Here is a 7,390-nt window from a genome sequence, read left to right as displayed (position 1 = left end):
ACAAGTCCCTTCTCCCAGCACCACCTGCACTTTTCACATAGACACATGGGTCAAAAGAGGCCTTCAAGGGACTTGAGAATACCACCATGTTTACACCATTCAGGGCAACAGAGCTAGCTTCAAGCAGGCAAAAAAAAATCAGGACTCAGTCCTCACACAGTCTGGAGCTCAGGGCTTCACTCATGATGGGCTCAACGGAATGGCTTCTCACATTTCTCTCTGTGCTGCTGGTGTGGGGACACCAGCTCTCACACACAACACTGTTCTCCTGGCTGTGGTACTCCACCTCAGATCCTTGGGTGGTGTGGAGCTCCGCTGAGCCAGTCCATCCTTTGGGCACAGCCCTTGGAAAGGTGCGCTCTACCAGGGGCACTGGACTCAGCCAGTGCATTTGACAGTAATCTCAAGGGAGACAGTAACCAGAGACACCTTTGGAGTAGGCAGCTGTAAATATGAGGAATTTTATTTATTTATTTTTTGCTGACATACTATGCGGCAAAACAGAATTGACACCATACAAAATAACTTTATAAAATATCATTCACATCATATTTTATCAGATTTACAGCATTCTGTGCATGTTAGGGGGCTACACGAGGTGAAAAACACTATACCAAACTTTTAGTATTAGTTTATACACACAGTAAGAACAACATAAGTAGCTGTTAGGTTTCCCATGAATTTATTGCAAAAATAGTGCAAACTATTTAACCTAGTAAGCCGTGAAAACAAACTCGAAAGGACCCAGCTAAGCTTAAACACGACCAGAGATGCGCGGTGTCTCAGCGTTCAGCTTTCTTCACCAGCGGTCTTGTCCATGCAGACCACCCGACCAGGTCACTGTGGGTGAGAGCTGAGAAGAAAAGACACACAGGAAGGCTGCCGCTCCAAAGGCCAGGCTGCCCAGCGGCTGCACGCCGGCCGCGCCTTTACGGTCATGCTACTGACTCAGTGGACATGAGGTCTGTGTGTAAGGGTTAAGATGCCACAGCTTTGCACTGGAGGTCCCCACCCTGGGGTGACGTGGAGAAGGAAATCAAGGAAGCAGCATGAACACAAAGGATCTGAGCGGCACGGCCTGCTGAGAAGCGTAGTACCCTTTTCCTCAGGTGTGCTTGGGAAAGATTCCTACTGTGGGGTGACCTTTAGAACCACATACTGCAGGGAGAAAAAAGAAGGATACTAACGGTTTAGGTTTCCTTTCAACAGTCTACTGGGGTCCAAAAAAATATAATATCTTAACAAAATAAAGTAAAATATAATGCTACATAGAAAAGCTAAAAAAAACCCCAAAACCCCAAAAAAACCGAAAACCAAAACAAAAGAACAAACCAAAATGCAGCACACGCAGGTCTTGGACTGAGGTACCTATGTAAATTTCATCACCTGCCCAAAGTACTCATAAAGGTTAAAATAAATGCTTCCGGCAAGCCAATTGTAGGGCATTGATTACAGAGAAAGTGCAACAGCTCTGAGCTTTATATCCATACGCAGCATACTAAAGGGGGATTAATTCTATAAAACACAGCTTAAGTATCAACCTGATGGAAGCTTAAAAACAAAAGAACCCCCACACACGTCTAACTAGAATCATCTTTTTCTTTCCTTTTTTGAGATCCTGCAAAGGAGGAGGGGCTCCCAAATCACCTTTTGGAGTCTTGCCATCAAGTACAGTTGGTTCTCATCTAAAAATCCAGAGATCTCTTTAAAAGAGTAAGACTATACACTACAGGAAAGCTCCCTAACTTTTATTTCTTATTGGTATAAAATCAAATTCATTAAGACTCCAAAATATTGTGTTACCTCCAAAGAATTGTTAAAAAAGATTGCCATAGTAGGAAAAGTCTACAATTGTAAACAGCCAAATATAAAAGCGTGGAAAGTCATCCATCTCCGATCTTATTTTCTTACCCATCAAAAAGTGTTCCTGACTTCAGAAACCACAGGCTGCCGCAGAATGTACATCTTCCCCACCTCCAGCCTGGCCTGCAGACGGCCGGCCGCAGCTTGCCCCCTCCTCCGCCCATGGTGTTCAGCACTTTCACCATGCAAACCAGGAGATGGAATCAACAACTGTCCATTTGCTGTTTATGAAAGAAAGTCTTATACAAAACATGCCGGAGGGAGAGGGATACGAACGGCTAAAAAAGCAGACACACGTACTTGGGGTATCTTTTTTTGGGGGAGGGGTGCCTCTTCAATGGCACAGAAATGAAATGATAGCTATGAACACATGCATAGAAGAGCTGGGGTATGTTATGTGTAAAATTTGCTTTTGGACACATTTTCCCAAGTGGGGGCTGGGATCCCAATAATGATAGCAGTTGGATGGGATACTTGCATGGTCAGTCGGGCTCCCCCACTTGCAAGAGAAAATGACTATTCTGAATTTCAAAAATGCATTAGGGTTAACATAAAAGGCACAAAATAAATAAAGAAAAATACCATTAAATAAACGGAAATGGTGATTTCAAGTTTCATGTGGAGTTAGTTACGTCCCACCCGTTTGGTTACTTTCTCCAATTTAATTTGACAGACTTAGTAAATAGCACCCAACTGTTTAACTGAGGTAGATCCACATTGTAAAGAAAGCTGGGTCCCCTCTATCTTATCTCAAGACCGAAGATGCTTTTACAGAAATAAAAACCTGTTGTAGTCTATGCAGAAGCAACGACAGGTGGCAGTACCTGCGGAGAGCTGAGCCTATGAGCAGGTTGGTGAAACCAACACCTCGATCATGTCCCCAGCAGCCAAGGCTCATCTCTGACCGGAGGAGAGAAATCAGACGTTTGAAGATGTCCCTACAAAGGTCTCTAGATAGACTGCCACAGAAATGCACATGATCTGTTTTCATCAAGCCACGCAGGAGAGCACAAGTGAGGAGGAGAAGTGTAACCCTGGCAACGGCCCTTTTTAACTCCAGAGGGAACATGTGCTGAGTTACGATTGAGCATCTTGATTTGGACAGTGGAAACTCAACGCTGCCTATTTTATTTATTATTTTTATTTTTTGCATACTCTGAAATGCACAAATTCACTATCTGATTAAGGCTTAATTTAAAGTGACATCACTACTGGTATCAGGCAAGGCCTGGGCATCCTCACAATCCACAGACTGGCATCAAACCGAAGACAATGACATGAAGCCTCAGAATTGGGTTTAGCAGGTACTATAATTTTATAATTAATTATACAATCCATGTAGCAAATGAAAAAGTATACAGAGGGGCCAAGGGTTATAAATAATAGTTTACACAGAAACTGTCAATTTACACAACAGCACTGCGTGGTTTCTAAACCGCAAGCACAAGACGTTGTCACACAGATCCACTGTACAGGTACAAACATGTCCATGACATACAGAGTACCATCGGAAACAGGCCCTTTCGGCCACTCCACTCCTCAGAGAGTAGCAAGCGTAAAATGGATGAAATACATCTTGATTCAAAATGTCTTCTAAAAACCCTTGAGTGTGGGGGGACAATTAAGACTGGGCAAGGAGCCACTAGGAAACTTCTGAATTCATTTTTGGTGCTTTTTCAATTATTTTACAAACTAAAAATAAAACTAGAAAAATTGAGAAAAGGGCTGAAACCCCTCAATACATAGTAGGCAGGTAATCTGAAGTGTATGAGAGGTAAGAGTCTGGGTTCAGGGCTACATTCTTTTCCTGTATTTATGAGGCAGTAGCCACTCTGCTGCACAGAAACTTACAATTATTCTCTTACAACATTTTTTATTTTGTTAAATAAAAGAGCATTTGTCCCTACAGTTATAAAACATGAATTCATAACTTAAACAACTACACTGAAATTCCTTCTCAAACACAGGACTCAAATTTCAATTTAATGCTGAATTGTACCCTTTTGGAATTTAATCACATCGGTCTATTTGGTTTTGAAGAGGAACCAAAATTGTTAATGCATTAACCCTCCACAGCGAGCGCCGCACAGGCAAAGGGTTTTTCTATGCAATTAAAAAAATAAATAAAACAGATCACTTCCCCTATTAAAACCAACAAAGACACCCCTTGACAGGGAGGGTGGTTTTAATTAGACTAGGCTAGGAAACTGCTTCATCCCTGGCTTGAGGTCAGAGATAAGAATTACATCATAGGCATGTCAAAGCTGGAGTCCTGTGTTTTCGGTTTAAGTGATAGCACATCTAAATGAGCAGTCTCCCCCAGAGTCACAGAACAGAGTAACAACAAGGAAAAAGCATTCCAAAACATTAGGACCAAATAGCACCTTACGCCTGAGGACGTCACACAAGATTCACAAAGACATGATTCCAATTCCCTCTAAACCTACTTCCACTAGAACAGGCAGTCTTGCTGAGGGACAGAGAACACAAGACCTTTGCTGAGGGGCAGAGAACACAACACCGGCCTTTGCCAGTGATTGTTGTCAACACCCGACCAAGTAATGGTCTTGCACCTGTCTCCTCAAACCCCAGCAGAGGCGAGCCTGCATGTTAGGACACGAAGAATCCAGGATGGGGCTGACTGAGGGTGTCTCTATGGCTGCAGGGTGGTATCACAGTTTACAAGAAGGAGCCGAGGGCTGGTGAGCTTTCTAGGCAGGGTCAACTAAAGACCAGCCCCAGCAGGGTTCTAAAAGGACAGAGAGGAACAAACTTTAAACTTTAAGGGGGCAAGGGGTGGGACTAGGTGTCCAGCCAGGGCATCCAGAGCCTGGAGGCAGGGCTGGGGCCACCTGCTGTGTAGGATGGAGGGCCTGCTCTGTCCCTACAACATGTAGATATCCCACATATGCACCTCACTCTGCTGATGGCTGGGGGAGGTGCTCTTGTGACCCACTGATGTTAAGGAGCTTGAAGAGGCAGAAAGAACCCAATGAGGAGGGTCCCCACACCTACTTCCTAGTGACACCCTCAGGGAAGAAGGTACTGTCTGGTGCCTTAGCTTTAAATGAACTCAAATAAAGGTAGCTCTAAACAGAAGCGGAGCTCCTTCAGCCTTTTTAGCCCTCGGGAACGGAGGGACTAGACCCGCCGGAGCACAGAAAGGTTTCACATAGCCAGAGTTCTCACAGCAACCAGTTTAAAAAAAAAAATAAAAAGTGTTAGCTGAAGACTGCAGTGGCCAGGCCTTGGGTTGTTTGGTATCCCTCACAAGAGTCACGAGAGGGAAGGCTGCCTCTCTGCTGGTGCCCTCTGAGGGCGGGCATGACCCTAGGCAGACATGTCTCGAGCCCTGTGCCTCTCTGGGTTCTCACCAAACCCTCAGCCGAGTTAGAGGACCTATATAACCTGGGGTGCCACAAATACACACAGGCCAGGCCTCTGTTTCTCCACATAGAAATGTGTGAGGGCTTCCAAGCGTAGCGAGCTGCCCAGGTCAAAAGCATGTTAAGGTGACACCCCCGCCCCCAGCCAACAATGCCCTAGAACTAGAGGGGAGGGTCACAAAGATAACATTGGGCAGAGCTCTCCCTGCCATCCCCCTTAATACCCAAGCACCTGCCTTCATGACCCTGCCCAACTGTCCTCAAGATCTCCTAAGCCAACTAGTGGGGGACTCTTACGCTGACTTTCCAAAATTAGCCCAAGGAGACTTTGAGAGAGGCTAAGGGGATGTAGGTAGAGCCATGATGTACGAGGATGACCTTCTGGACAGCAAAGTGGACAAGCACACACAGGAGGTCTGGTTAGAGGTGGTGGGTGTCCATGACAACGCTGGAAGTCAGATCTGCACTGACAACACTAGAGCCCGGGGTCAGAGGACGGCGCTCCCAGTCCTTCACTTTCACACAGGGTCCCAAGATCAAAGGTCAGCTCTGCCTGCACTGTCTGAATCCATGCAACTGCTGTAAATACATTATCTGCACGAGAGTCGGTGTTGAAGCACCTTTATGAGTTTATAGTGTATAAAAAGGAAGGAGAGAGCAGGGAAGCAAGCCATGTCCAACTCACTCGTAAGCAAGCAGGGGAAAAGATGCCTTCTTACATTTAATAGGAAAGCCCAAACCAGTAGGAACGGGCTGTCTCCAGGCTCAGCCGCATGTGGCCCTGAACAGAGTCACTCCTCCCACCAGCCTGGAGGATGCATGTTCCCCATGCAGAGAAGCCCTTCTGCCAGCCTCTCAGGTGCTAGACTCTCGTAGCTGGGCGGTGCTGAGGAGTCCCTGGTCAGCGATAGCAGAGGGGGCCGCCCCAGATCACAGTATGGCACACACGTTTTCAAGCCAGAACTGAACAGAGGAGTTCACAACTCAGTTTATTCAGGCGACATTTTGGCTATATTCAGTGTGGATAGCGATGCTTCAGAGCAAACACAAACCAATGAGAAGTCAGAGGTAGCTTTTATGCATCTGTCTAAAAGGTTTTTAGAAACCACCTTCTGTAGTGATTTGGCTAAGCCGATACATTCAACTTGAGACAATAAAATGGCAGAACAAATCCAAAAGACACAAAGTGAGGGCTCTGCAATGGCACTGACATCACACACACACACACACACACACACACACACACACACACACACACACGGCGGTTTGAGTGTAAAAGCTCCTTTTGTTTCAGACACTGGGTACCCTGACCACAGACAGTTCATATGGGGCTGAACAGAGCTTGTACTTAGAACCCCAGCAGGGTCACAAGGCGTGAGGGGCTGCACTGGGTTTCAGGTATCCCTGCCATCCATGGATGGCACCATAAATGACAGCTGGACACAGCCGTGACCTCACAGCTTTAAGTTGAGGGCTGGTCAAAGAAATGCAGCAATGGCCTGTTAACACTGGCTGGGCCATTCAGATGCTGTCCAAGCTGACAAAGGTCATGTGGAACTAGAATGACATACTTTTGGGGGCCTGGCAGACCACAAGAAAACAGACCAAAAGTGCCACAAAGACTTCTAACTAATCCATTTACATTCAAGCCTTCAGGTCTCAAAGAGCACTGCCGTCCTGTCCAGAGGTGGAGAACTTCTTGTCCGAAAGCAGGACAAGGCTAGTCCGCAATGCTCGAGAGAACAGAGTCTAGTCCGCACATGCTAGCATATAATACTGAAATGTGTGTTGGGATCGCAGAAGCGAGGCAACGTCCCACATCCACATCACTCCTGCCACTGAATCTGTTTACAATTTCTTCAAAGGAGTACAGCAGATATGGAGTTGGATGCGATAAAGGAAACTGTCGCAAGATCAGTGCAACTTCCAGGAGTCAGCATGCCTGCAACAGGGCACCCATGACAGAGGTACACTGCGCTGCCTACCGTGAGCCAGCCAGCATGGTTACTTTGGGGAAGGGCTCAAAACAGAAACAAAAATGTTTGCATTCACAAATGAGGCATATGAACACCAAGGGAGTGTAACTTCTACTCGGGGGACATTCCTTTCTTCATGGGGGTGAAAAATGAGTCAGGGAAAGG

The sequence above is a fragment of the Peromyscus eremicus genome, chromosome 20 (genome assembly GCF_949786415.1).
Source record: "Peromyscus eremicus chromosome 20, PerEre_H2_v1, whole genome shotgun sequence".
NCBI classification, from domain to species: Eukaryota; Metazoa; Chordata; class Mammalia; order Rodentia; family Cricetidae; genus Peromyscus; species Peromyscus eremicus.
This window is presented reverse-complemented; position numbering follows the sequence as displayed.